At 43.0% G+C, this 21,031-nt stretch overlaps 1 pseudogene; it reads left to right on the top strand.

The window, feature by feature from the left end:
• LOC119898162 overlaps window positions 1-21,031 on the top strand; it is a 47,278-nt pseudogene that overhangs the window by 3,663 nt on the left and 22,584 nt on the right.

The raw sequence follows: 21,031 nt of genomic DNA, 5'->3' as shown, positions 1-21,031 counted from the left end.
ATTTAGACTATTTTTCATTACTTTTGTCAAAGTCAGAAGTTTACATACATTTCATTAGTATTTTGTACCATTGCCTTTAAACTGTATGACTTGGGTCAAACGTTTTGGATATCCTTCCACAAGCTTCTCACAATAGTAGGCAGGAGTTGTGGCCTATTCCTCCTGACAGAAGTTTGTTGGCCGCCTTGCTCGCACATGCCTTTTCAGCTCTGCCCATAAATTTTCAAAAGGATTTTAGATCAGGGCTTTGTGATGGCCACTGCAGGACATTAACTTTGTTATCCTTAAGCCACTTTGTAACCACTTTGGCAGTATGCTTCGGGTCATTGTCCGTTTGGAAGACCCATTTGCGCCCTAAGCTTTAATTCCTGGCTGATGTCTCGAGATGTTGCTTCAGTATTTCCACATAATGTTCTTTCCTCATGATGCCATCTATTTTGTGAAGTGCACCAGTCCCTCCTGCAGCAAAACAATCCAACAACATGATGCTGCCACCCACGTATTTCACAGTTGGGACGGTGTTCTCAGGCTTGCAAGCTTCCCCCTTTTTCCTCCATACGTAACGATGGTCAGTATGGCCAAACAGTTGGATTTTAGTTTTGTCAGACCACAGGACATGTCTCCAAAAATTAAGGTCTTTGTGTCTGTGTGCATTTGCAAACTGTAATCCGGCTTTTTTTGTTTCTTTTGGAGTAATGGCTTCTTCCTGGCAGAGTGGCCTTTTAGCCCATGTCAGTACAGTATTAGTTTCACTGTGGATACTGACACACTCTTACCAGCTTTAGCCAGCATCTTCACAAGGTCTTTTGTTTTTGGGCTGAGATGCACATTTCGAACCAAAGCACACAGAACCCGTCTCCTTCCTGAGCGGTATGATGGCTGGACATTCCCATGGTGTTTATACTTGCTTATAATTGTTTGAACAGATGAACGTGGCACCTTCAGGCATCTGGAAATTGTCCACAATTCTCTTCCTGATATCTTATATCTTCTTTTGACTTTCCCACAATGTTACACAAAGAAGCAGTGTGTTTCAGGTGTGCCTTAAACATCCACAGGTGTTTCTCTAATTAACTCAAATGTTGTCACTAAACCTACCAGAAGCTTCCAAAGACATGACGTCATCATCCGGGCTTGTTTAAAGGCATAGTACTCTTAGTGTATGTAAACTTCTGACTTTGACAAAAGTAATGAAAAATAGTTTAAATAAATCCTTCTCTCATTATTCTGGCATTTAGCAAATATAAATAATTTTGGTAATCTAACGGACCCAAACCAGGAAAACAGTGAGGGGGAAAAAGCATGTGTGTCTTTTTATATAGTGTATGTAAACGTTTCAACTGTATATCTGAAAATTTAAGACTGCACTGCAACTTTTACTCTTGTTTATCCTGTTTTTATTTTACTCTTTAAAAAATATATTTAAATGTCTTTTATATTGCCCAATGTTGATTTTATGTTTTGAAAATGTGTAGAAAGTCTGTCTAAAGATATTTAGCATATCCCGCCCGGTCAGTCACTTGTATATGGGAGTTAGTTTTCTAATAAAGTTATTTCAATGGTTCTTGTAACATTGTAATATTAAGCATGCCATTTCAGTATGTGGTGGTTCATTTTGATCTTTATTCATGTACAGTGTTTGGGCCAATGCTGTGCTCTAATAAACTATTTGATCATAAACCCATTGTAGAGCTAAAACTGGTGATGAAACATCAACAAAAGTCAACAAAGTTATTTGATAGTTTTTCAAAAACCCTAAATCAAAGAATAGAAAATAGAATAAGTAATTTCACTAACATGTTATTGGTGGGTTATTTTGTAGTATGTTTTATACTTTCTGTGAATATATCCAATTAATCTTATTTCCATCCTGTATAGACGCCTTATTTTGAAAACCGGACGTTGTCACATGTGTTTCCTTCGTGCTAAATTCGGACCCAGTTTGATAAATAATGTTGTATGTGGTTCTCGTACGGCGTAACGTGAAGACTCTCTTCAGGTAGGACTCTCATACTGCAGCACTCTCTCTCTTTGTAAAGAGACAAACTGACAGGATAAAGTCTCTAACCTGCCTGTCAGTTCGCTCTGGGCCGTTTCACTTACCGTAAAGACTTGAATACGTGTGCACTCCCAATGTAGGTGTGGCTAGCTTAATTGCCTTCTCGCAAACGAGTGACAGAAAAGGGCCGTTAACGTTACTGTAGTTACCTCAAAAGAAGAGTGGTTGTGTACAGTTGAATGCCAAAGTATGCGAGCTTACAGTAGCACCACTCGGTTACTTACTTTTGCAGTGTTTGCTTTCAACAGCTGACAGGCCACAAAGTTAGTAACCTGCAAAACTGAATAGAGAGTAGAAGTCATTGACGTAATTTTTTATTTTAATTTAACTGGGAGAACCCACTGAGATAAAATCTGTTTTTCAAGGGAGACCTGGCCAAGAAACACACTCATACCACAATATAAAACATATATTTTACATATGTGCACACGTGACAACATTTCCCAGGACACCTAATATTAAGAAACCAACCCATAAAAAGCATCGATACTCCTCCTTTAAGCACATCTGCAACCCTTGACTTGAACTAGACCAACTAGCACCTCTAACTTCTTTGGCAAGGTAATGTTAAGGGTTTGGTAACTACTGTCCACAAAGTTAAGGAGGTTAATCAGTTAACTGTTTAGTTTGCCCGGGATTGCCTTGTTAGTAAACGCATTCAAATGTAACTGTCTCTGTGTGGCTTGTGAAGATCATTGCACCATTTCATGTACACTGTGGACGATTTGGTATTTAAGATAAAGCATGATAGGCAGCATCTAGTTTACTAAATGGAGATGATGCTGCATGTACAGCAGTCGATCACGATGAAAAGGTGGCTTAGAAAAAGTTTCTTCCTAGCCTCAACGGCAAAACAAGACTTGCTTCGTCTGAAATTTCTTTAAAATCTATGTGTACATTGTTACGTCCCGAGGTGTCTAGGGATATAGGGACATAAACATAAACCAGATGTTGTTGGTTTGAAAGGGTATTTATTTGAAATAATGCAAGTGGAGCACAAACAGAGGATGGGCCAATGGGTGCTGTGGAAATCAACAAACAATTATAACAAAAGGAGATCCTCAAAAGGAGGATTACTGCTTACAGAGATACTAACAAAACAAGAATAAACCAAAAGCTCACTAACCTACGGCATTTGAAAAACACAACACAAAACGCACAGCACCCCTGAGCCTGATGAAAACTAACATAAAACAACTATGGTGTGTGCAAGAAAGGTGTCAGTGATAGCTAAGCTTAGCCCTGGCCCACTCTCTTACCTTCACCCAGTGAATCACACAAAGTCAAGACACAAGGTCTAGCACAGGTTACAAAACACTACTATAAGCTCTACAACAGGCATTCCCAAGGCAAGCAACTCAGGTCAAATTGCTGCCCCAAATGGCAGACCCGGCAGGCTTTTAAGCAGGTGGTGGTCGTCACGGTCTCCATCTGATTGGCCCGTAGAGCATGCCGCACCAATCGAGGGCATGGTAACTGGAAACCCAGGAAGTAGGCGGGACCTTCTCTCCTTGTGCAGCCAATCCTCCGCGTGGGCTTGCACAGCCTGCTCAGCATAACAGATAGTCCACTTGAAAGCACAGGCAAATACAGGTGGGGGCGATGGCAGCCGTAACAACATTGAAAGCTAATTTATCGTCCATCCATATGGATTCTCTAAAATCTGAGAGGGAGCTCTGGTGATTTTGTTTTTTTGAGCGTTTATACTAATTTGAGCTTTTACACTGAGACATGCAGTGATTTAAATACAACCTGGAGCTCATCAACCACCCGAACCAGAGAGAAGGCATGTGTGTAGATGACTGTGTCACATAAAGATGCATCTTCACTGGAAATGAAATTTCTCATTCCGCATTTCTTTCATCGGCCTGAACTTACAGACAAATCAGGAGAGTTCATTAGAATAAGGGCCACTCCTTCTTAGGAGTGAATTTCCTTCTTAGTTGTCTTGCTTTTAATTTATGTTGTGAGTGCTACAGCTGAAGATAATTTTCCAGGGTGGACAATAAAATATCCAAACTGACTGCTGTTTTATCCGTGCTGCAGGAAGAGAGAAACTCACGAGTCGTCCCACCATGAAGGGAGGAACAAGTCTTCTGTTCTGCCTCGTCATAGCAGCGTGTTCCTGTGGCATCGCTGCTCAGACGGCAGGTGGGTGTTTTTAAATGGAACATGTGAAGTTGTGTTTTTATAGTGACGGTCCGGTACAGTACATGCTTTCTATTCATGTGGTTTACTTTGCAAGAACCCTCAATGACCTCCATGTAAGTCACAGCTGCTGAAACTGGAGCAATGAAGAGCTACCAGTTAGTTAATGTTTCATTAGTTCATCCCAGTCTGTGACACTCTGACCTGTAGTGTTTTCCTGAGTCCTGAGTACCTATTTTGGGGGCATGCAATGCTGATCTTATTCTTCCCTGGTCTAGAGTGTGAAAATGCCACGGTGGCTGACATCGTCTTCCTGGTGGACGGCTCCTCCAGCATCGACCCGTCAAGCTTTCAAGAGGTCCGGATTTTTCTCCGCAACATCATCAGGGCCCTCGACGTCGGCCCCAACAAAGTTCGGATCGGCGTGGCTCAGTACAGTGATGACCCTCACCAGGAGTTCCTGCTGAAGGATCACAAGGACAAGAAATCCCTGCTGGCCGCGGTGGATAACATTCCCCACCGAAAGGGAGGCACAGAAACTGGCAAGGGCATCGACTTCCTCCTGACGCGGTACTTCACCAAAGAGGCGGGAAGCCGAGCCAGCCAGCGGGTGCCCCAGATCGCTGTGGTCATCACAGATGGGGAATCCGCAGATGATGTGAAAGCGCCCGCCCAGCGCCTGAGGCAGAACGGAGTCATTGTGTTTGGCATCAGGGTGGGACAAGCCAACCGGGAGGAGCTCGAGTCCATCGCCAACCGGCCTTCACACCTCTTCCTGTTCGCCATCGATAGCTACCAGGCTATACAGAGGCTGACAGACAGTCTGCTGCGAACTGTATGTGTCTCTGTGGCGGCTGAGAGGCAAGGTAAGGCAGAGGATTGAAGGAAATTGTTTTTAGACTTCTTTTTGTGAATTTTGCAAAAAATAAATCTGCCAAACATGAAATGCCCAAAAACAGAGAGAATCTTTGGCTGCTAATAAGGTTTGAGATCGCACTGGGTTTGTTTGATTGAATCCTAACCAGTAATTGATTGATCCATCCTGCCTCTAACCCTTAATATTTTATGCACCAACTGACACGAAGGGCTTTAGACACATATTTGTACCTTTTGTGAATAAAATACTTAGTTAATCAGATCTTACATATCAATTCATATCACATTTATAAATGCCTACATTTAATTTTTAGATCACTGACCAATAACCAGGCCGCTGAACGGCAGCAATGTCTGGTGTCAAATTTTTATATGGCAGCGGCGTTCATCATTTAGCAGCAGTGCTGCGCCATTGTTGAGTGCATGTAGGGGAAACGCTGCTGTTCTGAAGGGCACTTCTGTGGTCATTTTGTGAGTGTGCGGTAATAAAAAGTGTTTTTGTTTGTGTCTTTTTTCAGCTTTGTCAGAAAAGTTTGCAGATATCTTCTTCCTGGTGGACAGTGGCATTGCTCAAGGTCCGTTCACACAATTCAGGAGTGATCTTATCAAACTGATCAATCAACTTAACCTGCAGCGTCCACCAACCGCATCGGTTTGGCCCAGTACGGTGAAGACATCAAGATCGATTTCGGTCTCAGTACTTATAAAACTAAACAGGAGATCGTGACTGGTGTCAGACGTTTCCGCCTGCGCTCACAACCCAACCAACCACGTAACCTGGGTAATGCTCTGACGTCTGCCAAAACTTTTTTCACCAGGGAGGCGGGGGGCCGTGCACACCAAGGCTTCCAACAGTTCCTGGTGGTCGTAAGTGGAAAAGACTCAGATGATCCTGTGTCTAAGGCGGCTGATGTGATTGAATCAGAAGGGATAATTATTGTTGGGGTCGATGCAGGTGCAACAATGGATGTAATAGAGCGTTTTGCAAGCGTTGGGTATGCGTTTTCTTCCAGCAGATCTTCTTAAAGAAGATATCTTCTTGACTGAGAAAGCGGAGAACGTTACTGAAGGTGAGAAACGTCATCCATCATTCTTTTGGGCACTCGCCCACCTCACCAGTTGGGTTTAATTTTTTCAGTTATTGCCACAGTAAATCTGCTTTACAGGCAGTGATGAAAAGAACGACATTCTCAGTTCTAACAAATGTATTCAGACTCTTATTACATTTTGAAATAAACTTATTAAATACTGTTGAAAGTGTTAATTAGACCCATTAGACACTTGTAAAAATATTTGAATATTTAAGTGGCAGATGCCAGTTAACTAATCACACTTTTTTCACAGATTGCAAAGGAGCCAATGTGGCAGACATCGTTTTCATCGTTGATGAGTCGGGAAGCATTGGCACCGAAAACTTCCGGCTGGTCCGCTCTTTCCTTCACTCGATTGTGAGCGGCCTGACTGTCGGTCCGGCTAGAGTTCGAGTGGGCATTGTTACGTACAGTGACAAGCCCACGGCACACGTCTATCTAAAAACGTTCAATGACAAGAGAGATATCCTGCGGTTCATCAAGATCCTGCCTTACAGTGGAGGTGGTACAAACACCGGCGCTGCCCTAAACTTCACCCGAGAAGAAGTCTTCATTGCGAAAAGGGGAAGCAGAGTGGATGTGCAGCAGGTGGCTATTGTGATCACCGACGGTAGATCCCAGGATTCTGTGAGCGAAGCGGCAATCGCTCTCCGCCGGGCTGGTGTCACCATTTACGCTATAGGAATCGAAAATGCCGACGAGGCCGAACTGTTGGAGATGGCGTCTCACCCGCCTCATCAGCATATCTTTAATGAGAACAGTTTCACCAAGCTGAATCCCCTGAAGCAGAGACTTCAGAAAACTCTGTGCAGTAACATCATTCACCAAGCAGTCACAGTTGGTACAAGCAGAACAGATGTCAAAGAAGGTAAGATCCAGTGTTTTAAACATGCAAATGAATTGAATGTAGAGTAATGATGAGAATGGGAAATGTTTTCATTCCATGAACAAACAGTGAAAGCCAGAAATTCCTGGATAGTTTTTTTATATTTATAATATATATAATGTCCCATTGAGACACAGTCTCTTTTACAGGGGAGTCCAGTAAATATTATATATATTATATGCATAGCCTGTCCCTCCCGACCTTGTACCCGTTGCCTCTAGCGGTTCTTTAAATCTAGCCTTTACTCAGTGTTTGAATGTTCATTTAGCACATACCCTTTCTTTGAGTATGTGAAAAAACTAACTCTTACAGTTTTCCTCTACAGCGTGTGAACAATTGGATGAAGCAGACATCTTCTTCTTGATGGACGACTCAGGAAGCATTGGTAACATAGACTTTAAAGACATGATCAATTTCATCATCGACTTTGTTGGTTCCTTCCGTATCGGGCCGCAACATGTCCGCATTGGGCTTGTGAAATACGCAGACTTCCCAACTTTGGAATTTGACCTGACAACCTACTCAGATGCTGAAAAAATGAAGGAAGCCGTGAAGGGTATTCCGCACAAAGGAGGTGGGACAGAGACAGGAAGAGCGCTGTCGTCTATGGGTCAGTACTTTGAAAGCGCAAAGGCCGCTCGTCCTAAAGTCCCAAAGTACCTGATTGTCATCACCGATGGAAATTCCACCGATCCGGTGAAGACTCCTGCAGACAAATTGAGGGAACAGGGCATCCGCATCTATGCCATTGGGGTGAAAGCTGCATATGAGCCTCAGCTGGTAGAGATTGCCGGCGACCAACAGAAGACTTTCAAAGTCGGTAGTTTTGATGCTCTGAAGAACCTCAAAAATGCAATTATCAGAGAAATCTGTTCTCCCGAGGGTAAGTCAAGTAAACTTAACTGGACTTTTAAAATGCATTTCTATTACATGGAGAGCTGAAGTTAAACCAGAACCCTCTTTTAAATCACATTGACATTTGTAATATCTATAAATACTAAAAATGCAGCAGCAATAACAGCATATTGTATGTTTGACCTTATTTGGATGAGAATGGCAAGAAACTGCTACTATAATAGTTTTTTAAAAATATTTCTGCTTTTGGCATATTTTATGCCATCTCCTGTATGCTCTAGCGCCATAGCAGGTTAAATTTCAGCAGCTAAACGGAGGAGGCCTCTAAAGGAGGACTGTGGCTGTGATATTGCTTTAATAATAGCAGGATAGAGGGGACCAAACAGTGTAGAGTAATGTTCGTAAGAGAGTGTTGGTAAAAATCATGAATAAATAATTATTGAGGCGTGAAAACAGTATATGTGAGTTTGAGCATCCAGCCAATGGCAAGGCTTTTTGTCTTTGTTAATGCTTCTTGGGAGAGGTCTAAGGCAGGATTCCAGTTCATGTACAAGGAGATGCCAGCTTGTTAGGTTGATTTTCCTTATCCGACCTGAGGGTTTGAAGGAGCTATAAGCGACATTCACTGCCACTAAATGTTGCACTAGCGATAGAGCTCCAGCATCTCAGACCAGAATCAGTTTTACCTTTCAGAGCATCGTAAAACGCAGAAACAAAATAAAACTCACCAATGAGTTAGATGTTTAACTAAACCAGACGTTATATCGCTCTCGCTCGCCGCTCCATTAATTAAAAACAGAGAGTATGTGTGTTTGTAAGTGCGGAGTGTCTTAGTGTAGTGTCAGTAATAGCTCAGACTCTGAAGGACCTAAAAATGTATGAAGTCTGAATTCTTTCTATTGTCTTCTATTTTGTGTTCATGAAATGAAGTCCTAAGCCTTGTGTAGGTGCAAATGTTTTGTTACGTTGAAACAGTCAGTTCCCCCCTCATTTTAAGTTGCTCTGGGCAAATTCATGGCATCCAATATTACCATCCTTGTGTACATAGATGGTGTGAACCACACATGTTAAGGTGATGTGGTCAGGATGAAAGCATGGAAGTATAGAAATGGATATAAATACAAATAAATGGATTCTTAACCTTGTTAACCCCTGTTATATCAAGAAGGAAAAGTAAGCTTGAACACATTTGCACTTGGCGCTCCTAGCCATAGCTAGACCCTTCAGTTATCTGTGGACTCTGTTTCACTGAGCAAGTGTCTTCTTAATAATGAGAGCAGTTTTAGTTTAGTGTTTTCGACATCAACTAGACAAACACATGCCTTTAAACAAGTAGTCGTTTAAAAACCTCTAAATCTCCATCTAGCTTGTCTAACTGCCTGCAAGCAAGAAAAGGAAGGAGGAACACCATGCTAACATTTCTGTGCTCTGTTCTACAGCTTGCAAAGACGCATCAGGCGACGTCATTTTCTTAACCGACAGCTCTGACAGCATATATCCAAATGAATTCAAGACAATGAAAGAATTCATGATATCTGTCGTCAACAAGTCCGCCGTGGCGCTGGATAAGGTGCACTTTGGTGTCATGCAGTTCAGCAATGACATACAACTGGAGTTTCCCCTCGATCTCTACTACACCAAAGAGGAAATGTTTAAGGCCATCCGTGATATGCAGCAGTTAAGTGAAGGCACGTACATAGGAAAGGGCCTCAGAGAGGTGTCGCAGTATTTTGATGCCAGCAGAGGAGGGCGTCCTAACCTGAAGCAGTGGCTGGTAGTGATAACGGATGGCAGATCCAAAGACGAGGTCAAAGGCCCCGCTGAAGCTCTGAGGGCCAAACAAGTGGTGATCTACTCCATTGGAGTGGGTAAAATTGATAACACTCAGCTGACAGATATCAGCGGTTCATCAGACAGGACGTATGTTAAGAGGGACTTCGACGGGCTAAAGGACATAGAGACCGAGGTGGCCTTGAAGATCTGCGATAGAGGTAAGGGCGTTAAATCCTCCCCAAAAATATTTTAAAACAACCCGAGAATAAATGTATAAAAGCACTGAGGCCTTAGGTTTATCTCTTTTTAAGTCTGCTCTAAATGAGTCTGCAGTTCAAATAACATGATCTTTCCACCCATTAATATTTTAACCCTTATCTGCACCATTTCTTTTCTTCAACCAGAGTGTAAGAAGACAGAAAAGGCTGACATTATTTTCCTGGTGGATGGGTCAACAAGTATACATAAAACAGATTTTGACAGCATGCGGAAGTTTATGGAGTCAATAGTAAACCAAACCACAGTTGGCAAGAACCTGACACGTTTTGGTGTCATTATGTACGCCACTACAGCAGAGTCTGCTTTTACTTTAAACAACTATGAGTCCAAACAAAAGGTTCTTGAAGCAATAACAAGTCTGAAACAACCAAAAGGAGACACCTACACGGGCGAGGCCTTGGCATACTCACGGAATTTCTTTAACGCTGAGCACGGCGGCCGGAAAGCAGAGAAGGTGCCTCAGATTCTAATGGTGATAACAGACGGGGATGCCACTGATCATCCCAGACTGAAGGATGAATCTGATGCACTGCGAGAAAATAAGGTCACCGTCTTCAGTATTGGAGTGAAAGAAGCAGTCAGGGAGCAGTTGGACATCATGGCTGGTGGCGACACCTCCAAAGTTTTCTACGTGGACAACTTTAAAGCCTTAGAAACTCTGTACAAGAACATGTCTTCTGCCATCTGTAATTCCACTAAGAAAGGTAAGAGTGTGTCATAGTACACTTGTGGTGCTGATAGGCACAGCACAACCGCACGGTGAAGATGTGAAGGTTGATAGTGCCATATGTAACCCACACAGGGCTGGGCGGGATAATAGCATTATAAGGTATACTGATATATATTTTCAAAAGAGATATAAAATTGGACAATACCGTTACAATACAGCAAGTTTTGTTTTTGGCGACTCTATATAACGTAGCCTACTGCTGATCGAGAAAGTCAACAGAGCGGACGTATACAGGGAGACGTATAACTAAACATTTTGACCAGTTTGTAGAAATGACCGTACATATCATGTATCGGAATTCAACCTAAAAATACAGCGGTGATTTTTGGTCCATGTCGCTCAGCCCTAATCCCACATCTTCTTAACTCAGCTTTTGCTATTAATGGGTCAGTTAGTGTAACACACAAAAATACATTTGAGAACATCTCTCATTGGCTTCCCATCAGTTAACACCGCCAATTTAGTTTATTGGAAAACACGACAAACCTGGAGGTACCGCTACTGGTCTCTGTGATGGGTGAGAATTTTGCGCCTGTCCAACTTGATCAGAATTTGTCAATAGCAAGATGGAGACAATGTAAATGTATGGAATTGAGAGAGCGGTGTAGCCAAATATAAATGATGCTATACAGTGATGATTTCACAGTTGTTCATAGTAATGTGGACACTTCCCTTTCTCTTGCTTTGCTTTGGCAGTTTGCGAGCAGGCCGACCTGGTCTTTCTAATCGATCGGTCTAGCAGCATCAACGAAGAAAATCACAAAATTGTGTTGAACTTCACGGCAGAAGTAGTGAACAGCTTTAATGTCAGTAAAGACTTTGTGCATGTTGGACTTGCACAGTTCAGCGATGAGCCTCATAAAGAGTTTGACCTCAACACGTACTACAAGAAGGAGGAGATGATGAAAACAATCTTAAATTTGAAGTACACTGGTGGAAACACCCTTATAGGAAAGGCCTTGGTTCACATTAAGGATTACTTCAAGGGCGGCCGTTTTGGGGTCCCCCAGAATCTGGTGGTGATCACAGATGGCGATTCTCAAGATGACGTGGAGGACGTGGCTGAAGAACTCAGGGCTCAGGGGGTGGTGGTGTTTGCCATTGCCTAGGAGACGTCCACGACCTGCAGCTCCTGCAGATGACTGGCGACCCGGAGAGGCTGTTCAATGTGCGGAGCTTCGACGCCTTGGCAAGTATCAAGAGAAAGGTGGTCGATGCCCTTTGCAAATCTGAACAGGAGGATGAGCCCTCTGGTGAGTTGAAAAGTGACTTTATCTCTCTCTCTCTGTATCCCCTTCTTTCCCACCATTTCCCTCTACGTCTGACTGCCAAATGTAAAGACAAATGTCCCTTTGCTACAGAATGCACCATTGATATCGCCATGGGATTCGATATCACGACTAGAACTGGCGCTATTGGTGAGATGCTGTTCAGCGGCCACGCCAAGCTCCAGAGCTTCCTGCCCGAGATCGTCCACTACGTCTCCTCGGTAGAAGGCCTGTGCTGCGTGAAGGGACCTGTCAGGACCCAAATTGCCTTCCAAGTGTCAGACCGTGAAGGACGTTCACTGTACGACACAAACTTTGAAGGCTACAGCGAGGAAGTGGTGAAGAAAATCACGACCTTACTGATGTTGAATCCTAGCTACTTTAACACTGCCGTGCTGAAATCCTTCAAGGAGAAGTTCAGGACTGGGTCCACTGCTCGTGTGAAGGTGAGAGTGACGCTGCTTGCAACCCCGCAAAATCCATAGTTCATAATAAAATGATCTTCTCATCCTGTGGTCACAGTTTACATTCTGCTAGCATGTTAGCATGCTGATGCTACATTTGCTCATTAGGAATAAACAAAAGCTGCTAATCCATCCAATAGTTGTTGAGACGTTTTACTCCAAACCACAAATGTGATCTTCATTGTGGTGCCAGAGCAAAAGTCAGGGGATCATCCAGTCATTAGGATTCACTCTCTGGGGACCGTGAACATCTGCACAAACTTTTATGACTATCCGTTAAATAGTTGCTGAAATATTTTAGTCTGGACAAAGGCGTTGGACCGACTATACGCAGGTCATGACCATGTAAAATGTTTCATTAGATACATACAACAGGACAAAAAGCAGGATGGGATACAAACCACTATGAATCACTATCATGAGTGGAATAGTTTACAGGCCTGTCAGAATCAAGACTTTCATATTACAAACAGTCTAACGTGAATATCCTCATCTGTCAGGTGCTGGTGATGTTCTCAGACGGACTCGATGAGGACGTGATCAGAGTGAAGCAAGAATCAGAGCTGCTGCGACAGTCGGGTAAAAACTGGGAGGCAGAGATGTATATAGTTGAATGAATCCCCTATTCAATAATGTCTTTTTGCATCCCAAACCTCTTTAGCCACTCTGCTCTTTATATTCTTCCCTTATTCTGAATCACCTTTTCTGTCTTTCTGGCCTTTCCCTCTCCTACTTCCTCTCCTGCCTTTACTTGGTAAAAAGCAGAGTTACTCGTCATGTTTAAATATTTTTTACGTAAAGCAGCAGTGATCTGCAAACTTGCAGGCTCAGCCCGGTCCCCACATTACATCTCCTTTCAATCGACGTGTACATACTGTAACTCTTGCAAGTTGCGCTCTTTTATGTATAATTTTTGTTGATATCACAGCAGGATAATAATAATGCTGAGAATCTGCTTGAGACATCCCTTAAATCCACCATAAACCCTTGCATTGCACCGCCTGCCATCCTAATCCAATAACTATTTAAAATTCCACACTTTTCTTTTTTGGAGTGGAGAAAAAACACCTGAGCTCCTCTAAGCCAGCAAACCTACAGTGTGTTGTTTTGTTTTTGTCTGCAGGGGTCAGCGCTCTGTTGACCGTGGCTCTGGAGGGGGCGCGGAACCCCGGCCAGCTGCCAGAGGTGGAGTTTGGCCGAGGGTACGTCTACCTGCTTCCTCTCAGCATCGGCATGCCGAGCGTCAGCAACACCATCCTCAAACAGATTGTGAGTCATTCATGTTACTGCAAACCACAGCGACAAACAGCCTAAAAGCCTCAGTCTGCTTCAGCAGCGTAGTTATTAGGACGCTAGATTAGATGTATGAGTAATGCAGCTAGTCATTAGAGGACCACTGAGGCTACATCCACATTACTACCATCGTCCTCACCAGCGTTTTAGCTGTGTATCAGAATTTATCTCCATCAATAGTAAAACATCTAGTGTCTGTTCATACACGTGCTGGTGAACAAAGGAAGCACATTTTTTCGAACCCGCAGCTGCAGAAGATTCGCCGATTGCAGTAATACTACAGATGAAGAACCACACCGGAGATTTCTTTGCGTGGACCGATGATGACGTAGAACTGTAACTAAGAGTTACACGGTTTTTGTGAAGGGATGGCAGAGTCAGGCGGCGTTCGTTGGAGGAGCGTAGCGGCCGTAAAGGAACGTAAGTTTGTATTATGGAGTTTAGGTAGATGGTGCAGACCCAGTAGTCACTCTGTAAGCAGGCATTAGTGACTTGAATTTGATTCTGGAGGCCACGGGGAGCCAGTGGAGGTCACTGAGTAATGGAGTGACATGAGTCCCTTTGGGTTGATCAAAAACCAGACGTGTTGCTGCGTTCTGAACCATTTGTAAGGGTTTCACCGCAGTAGCTGGAAGACCTGCTAGGAGGGCATTGCAATAGAACAAAGCGGCACGACTGAGAGACAGCAGCAACATGGTCTGAAAAGGACAGCTGGTCATCAATCGTGACACCCAAGTTTCTCACCACCCTGGTTGGAGTGATGGTTGCGGAGTCAATTTGTAGTTTGATGTTATGGTGGATAGATTGCTTGGCTGGAATGACCAAGAGTTCAGTCTTAGAGAGGTGTAGTTGAAGGTGGCGAGCCTTCATCCATTCAGATATGTCCGAGACAGTCCGTGATCCGCGCCGAGACGGTGGGATCGCCTGGCGGGAAGGATAGGTAGAGTTGCGTGTCGTCTGCGTAGCAGTGGTAAGAGAAGCCGTGCGAGCGAATGATCGGCCCAGTGAGATGGTGTAGATTGAGAAGAGAAGGGGCCCAAGCACTGAGCCTTGGGGCACCCCTGTGGAGAGGCAATGAGAGGAGGATAATGTTCCTTGCCACAAAACATTGTAGGAACGTCCCGAGAGGTAGGATTCGAACCACAGGAGTGCTTTACTCGAGATGCCCATTGCTGAGAGCGGCAATGGTTATCTGACAGGAGCCTGACTAATCAGGGAGACGCCATGACTGACCCAATCAGGAAGCCAAACGTGAGTGTCTGCGTCACCGTTTTCAAAGTCGTCCGTTTCTGCCTGTCTGCAGTAATGCCTAAATCCAGAGTTTTAAAACAAAACTAAGTTGGCAGCGTTTTTAAACTTTACAAACAGAACTTTGAACTCATGTTAGGTTTTTGGATTCAGTGTTTGAGTGGACGGATGGCGGAAATGTGCTGCGCTTTAGAACGCAAACGTAGGAGTGTGGATGTAGGCTGAGACTGCCTTCACCTGGTGACTATCTTATGTTTATGACGTGTTTTGATTTCAATATTTCATAAAATACCTGTTTGTATATAGAAAGAAAAATCTGATTTACATGTTTTATGTTCTTTAAATAAGGAAATTTCTCCTCTGCTCTCTCTCTGCAGGACGCGGTGGCAGATAAGGTGTGCTGCAACGTCTCGTGTAAATGTTCTGGACCCGAAGGCATGCGTGGACTTCCAGGCCAAAAGGGCCAAAGGTGACTTGAATACTCACCTTTTTAACTTTCCACAGGATATTTAGAACGTTGTGAAAGGGATAAAAAGGAAACATCTCTGTTATTATGGATTATCGTTTTCATTAGTTTTAACTTTGAACTTGAAATCAAAAGTCAAAACATTTTAGTTTTAATTAGTTTTCAAAGCAGGTTTGCTAGTTTAGTTGTTATTAGTTTCAGTGTTTGTTTTAGACTTTGGGACACTTTCTCCTGACTTTGACCGCCATGACGCCAGGCGAGTTGCATGGACTAAAACTGGCACAGCTAAGAAACTAGATGATAGATTTTACATCCTCCCAAAACACCAGGCTTATATAGTCCCTGTGAAATAAATTGTTGACGTTTTCTGTAAAGTTTCTGCTCGTCCTGATTCTGCTGTTTGTGTTTTATTAACAGGGTTCGCCTGGAGACCCGGGGCAGCCCGGCTTCCCGGGAGACGAGGGGGTCGCTGTAAGTGCTTCTTCATTCAGTTTATCCACACTGTGTTTACTCATTTAATCTCTTTATGTCAACTTTGGTCGAGATGGGATGAAAGTAGGAGGAGAGTTGAAAAAGCTTGGAAGCTGAACGCAGCTGGGAACACAACAAGTCGACACTGCTGACTTTCCTCCACATTTCCTTGATATTTGTTAACATGACTGACACGCCAGTGGGACCAAATAGGCAGAACTATGCGGTAACCCAAGTGCCCGTCATGGATGATTTCTAGTCCGCTGCTGAAATCTGTCCCCACATTGCAGGCACACACAGGAAAGAACACGTGTATATTTGAGATGTTCAGTATGAAGCAGTGTTAGCTGCACCTGCTGGGTCTCTGCTCACTTTGATTGGTTGTTGCAGGGTGAGCGAGGGCCTCCTGGACCAAATGGACCTCCAGGCATCGATGGCTGTCCGGAGCCAGAGGACAGAAGGTACAGTCAGTTCAGTAAAAGTACTAATACCAGACTGTTAAAATACTCTGCAAACAAAAGCACTGCATTGAAAATGTATGTGAGTATGATCAGGACGTAAAGCAGTAATATGTTGTACTATTATATCTCCTCTCCTCAGATTCTTCCTCCTCCTCATTAGTGTAAAGCAGGATGTTGCTGCTGTAGTAGTTGAGCTGCAGCTCATTCTGAACTGTTCAGTTCCCAAAGTGACACCTTCACATAACTCAAAACCATAAGTGTTTCTCCTGCTGTAAATAAAACTTACCATACCATAAAGTTAACAACGTTTAAGTCACCAAAACAGACATTTTCAGATCTGAAATTAACAATTAAACAAAGGAGATTTGTTCATTATTTCACTTTCGGATCAACCAATGACCAGCTGCTCTGTCTTCCTTCATTAATATTGTCTATTATATATAAATTAAAGCTTCTGAGGGTGTTAACAGGCTGCTCCAAGGTGTTTACTGTAGAAATGTGTTTCAAGGCTTCATTTCCTTCCACTGCTGCGGAATAACCAAAGAAAATAAAGACAAAGTTTAAGTCAGCAAAACTGTGGAATAATGTAAATTTTAAAGATTTAACAATTTCAGGGATTAACAACGAGTTAACAGCTTAATGACAAAGTCTTTATGATTAATCGTTAAGTTAAAGTGCTTTCTCTACTGTACTGCAATGGCAATGTTATTAATTTAACTTTTGCTGTAAAGTGTTGAGTCGTCAGTGCCTCAAAAGGCCGGAACAAACATAATGAAATGTCAGCTTTTCTATCTGGGGCTCATTATTACACCTTATCTTAAGTCAAATTTGTTTCTTGTGCACACAGGATATATATGTGTTTGATGTCTTTCACGTTTTTGGGGTGCTCAGAGAACATTTTGTTAAATTATAATTGGATTTGCCAGTTTGATGATGATTATTAACTTTATTTATATAACACAAATTAGATTAAAATTTAAATCCCAATAAATGCAACAACTACATGGGATATAGAGAAGATAAACTATGATAAAAACCTTAAAATAAACGGGTGGCTCGGATAAAATCAAAATAAGCTTTCCGATAAAATGCGTTTTAAAAAGTGATTTAATAGATGACACTGAATCTGAGAGTCTAATTTCCTCCAGCAGGCCTTTCCAGATCTTTGGGGCCCTGACAAAAAAGCTCTGTCCCCTTTTAATTCTTAATCTGGACATAGGAAGAGACAAAAGACCCCTATCCGGTGATCTGAAATGCTCAGAGCATCACAAGGAGCTAAATAAATAAGCTGGAGCCAAAACATCAGAAGTAGTAATCTAAGATTAGGATACAATCATGGTTTCACTTTAAGGCCACAGTTGTCTGCTGTTCGTAAACATGAGACAAAAATTTTATACCAATATTTACCAGTTTTCTGTGAGTTCTGACTGAACAATGTTTAAAATATTAAAGAACATGTCCTCACTGGCCTGTCGGATCTAATCCTATTGTTTGTATCCGCAGGGCTACCGAGGAGTCTCGGGCAACAGGGTGAGTGACTCGGGGCTGCTGGAATGTAAAGTCTAGAGCCAGTTAATCTAAGAAGTGATGTGAAGTGTTGCATTTACTGCAGAGTGTTTGGACAAATACTTGCAAATATTTTAGTTTGGAGTCTTAACATTAACAAAGGACGGCAGTGAGATGTGACAGTTGCTTCTCATCCGATGCTACAGGGAGAGAACGGAGAAGACGGCCTGGATGGAATCGATGGCGATCAGGTACGAATATCAACATCTTAGTTGTTTAAAGAAAGCCATTAGATAAACAGCCTCAAGTGATCCAATCATCTGAGTCTGTTTTGATTCATTTCAACATCTTAAATCCTCCTAAGGTAGCTTTGAAATAAAGAACAGTAGTACCAAGACCGGACAAGACCAAGACTTCGAGGGTTGAGATCAAGTCAAGACCGGAACCAGTTCCCTGTATTAGATGACACACGATCAAAGGCACTCCTCTTGATTGATCTGAAAGACAAACGCCTACAAACAGGGGTGCCGTTAAAAAGCAACACATTTAAAATTAGCATCAGTCCCGTTATTGATTTTACATCCAGTCAAAGTTAGAATGTTAACAAATACATCAGACAATGCACAGACAATTTAATAATAATAAACTTTATTCAACAGCAACAGAATAGATTTACAAAATGCTTTAGGCAAGTATCAAATGAAGAACTCTATTGGTGTCGGTATCACTTTAAGGGTACTGGTTATGATACTGGTATTGTTTAGACAAGGATACAAGATGTTTTTGTAAAATAGGGACAGACGGGGGGGCAACAATAATGATTTCTGTTTAGCGAAACTAGAAAAATCAGGAAATGTACAGTAGATGTGTGCTTTTGTTTTTAGTAATGCGCAGGAGGGGGTTTCGGCTTCTCTGTACTGAGGTGTATTTCTGGTTTTGTGTTTGCAGGGAGAGACGGGACTTGATGGAGCTCGAGGAGATAAAGGACACCCAGGAAACCCAGTAATCAAACTTGTTTTTCATTTCCCTGCACGGTGGTATTCGTTTTTGTCTTTGGGTTGTGGAGAGCAATTTATATTAAAGGATGTTTAACGTTTAATCAGCTCAAGTATGAAGAGCAGCATAGGTTAGAATAAATGATTAAACTGTACAAATGTATTTAAATAATAGACATTTTATACCTACATTATCATTACCTGCGTGTGTGTGTGTGTGTGTGTGTGTGTATAGTTGCTGTTACAGCAGATGTTGTTGTTGTTATGTCTTCATATATTTCAGTTATGTTTTTGGGAGAAAGTGTCTTGCTGTAATTCAGTGGAATAACCCTTCATCCCTCCACACTGATCAGCTCGGAGGTGTTGACCTCTGACCTCCGGCTGGTTGACTGATAGGTTGAACTGTCGTCCTCAGGGTATCCCGGGTATCAGAGGGGAGACGGGGCCTAAAGGACAGCGAGGACTGCGAGGAGATCCGTGAGTCTTTATTTATTATTTATTTCACTCCATGTCATCACAGATCCTCCACCGACTCCCTGACCAATCATCATGATCCCTCACCAGCTTCCCACTCACAAACGAAGGCCCTTTTTGCATTGAACGTGACTTTTATTTTATGGGTTTCACACATGGGCGTTGCCAAAATGCCGGACGGTTGTCGTGCTTTTGGATGCACTAACTGAGGAGAAGACAAGCCTGAGCTGTGTTGGGAGGGTGAGGGATTCCCTGCAAGTTAAACGTAAACATCAGGCTGGTGATCCAAATAAAACTTAACGGCGTCTCTACGAGGGAGTCTGCTGTGAGCCGCTTCTTTGGTCTGTTGTTTTGCCCCCCAGGTCACCGTGCCTGTCATGTGACTGAAAACTATAAATAGTTCACCAAGAACATTTATAATGCAGGCCACAGGATGCACTATGCATCTCAATAGGCTTCAGGTCTGAGCATTTCAGCACCATGAGCAACCTTAAACCATAACAACAAAACCTGTGACATACGACCACAGAGAGGCCGAGAGCGACGACGGCATCTCAGTGGAGATGTGATTGAACAATTTAGAGTCAGTTTTCTGTTATACACTGACATAGTTAAAGTCTATAATGGAGTTATTTCAAGATTACTGATCGAACAAAAATCACTGATCACTGCGTGCAGATGTGCGTGTTTTGCCTGTTTATTACTGAGGGACAAACCTGCAGAAGTTACCTGTAGTACTGTAAGCTGCGAATAAGAGTCTTGTGACAGCGAGAAACGTGTGAAGGATGTGCAAGTGGCTAGCCTTGTTGCTTCTGACTGAAATTGATATAAGTTCATCAGTGAGGCTTCCCAGTCTAGCAACATTCTGACAGGCCAAGTCTGAAAACTTGGATGTTGCTGAGAAAAGAGGACACCGAGTCTGCAGTCTTGGCACTTAAAAACAGAAGACGTTTACAGGCTTACATCCCAGTTCAAAATTCCCACATCCAACGTATCCCATAAACAAACCCTTAAGCTAAAAGCAAAGACGTGCGGATCTCTGCCAAATCCTTTAGAGACTGCGAGAGAAAATCAGCTAATAGACAAACAAATAGAGGGTGGTGAAAACAAAACCTCCTTCCAAATTAGTTTTTGGCAAAGCTCTCCGCATCTCTGCACAATAAGCTGCCATCATGTTTTCAGAAGGACATCAGTAAATATCTGTAATATACACAATATATAGACAACAAGAATCTGTGACTCCTGTTAGACAGCCGTACAGCCAAACACAGCTGGAAGCTCCACTGAACACTTTGTGGAGTTCATCTTTTATGACTTAGTGAGATAAGACTGTGGCTTTGTGTTCTGTCTGACAGGGCGACTCGGGCGCTGATAACACCACTCCGGGAGCCAAAGGAGAACCGGGAACCAGGTTTACCGGTAAGTAACATCCCAGGGGGTCTCTGAGGAGGGGGGGGGCAGTCGACTTTCACAGGTGTTATGCCAAATTTTGCATGCACCTACAAATAAAGTCTGGGAGTATTTCAGACAGACACTGAACGTGCTGCTCAGTGAGCTCTGGGAACTGGAAACCGCTTCACTGCAGCTCAGCCGCTGTCCTCGGACACGTGAATGTCACGGTAAGTGGTGTGGTGAAGCAGGTTGGAGGACCCAAACGCAGGACACGAAGGCTAGCAGGTGCAGTTCAG

This window comes from Micropterus salmoides, unplaced genomic scaffold (genome assembly GCF_014851395.1).
Source record: "Micropterus salmoides isolate LMB-PRFRI ecotype aquatic unplaced genomic scaffold, ASM1485139v1 Ms_hic_scaffold_11, whole genome shotgun sequence".
Lineage (NCBI taxonomy): Eukaryota > Metazoa > Chordata > Actinopteri > Centrarchiformes > Centrarchidae > Micropterus > Micropterus salmoides.
The sequence above is the reverse complement of the archived record's forward strand: the minus strand, read 5'-3'. Positions and strand labels throughout refer to the sequence as shown.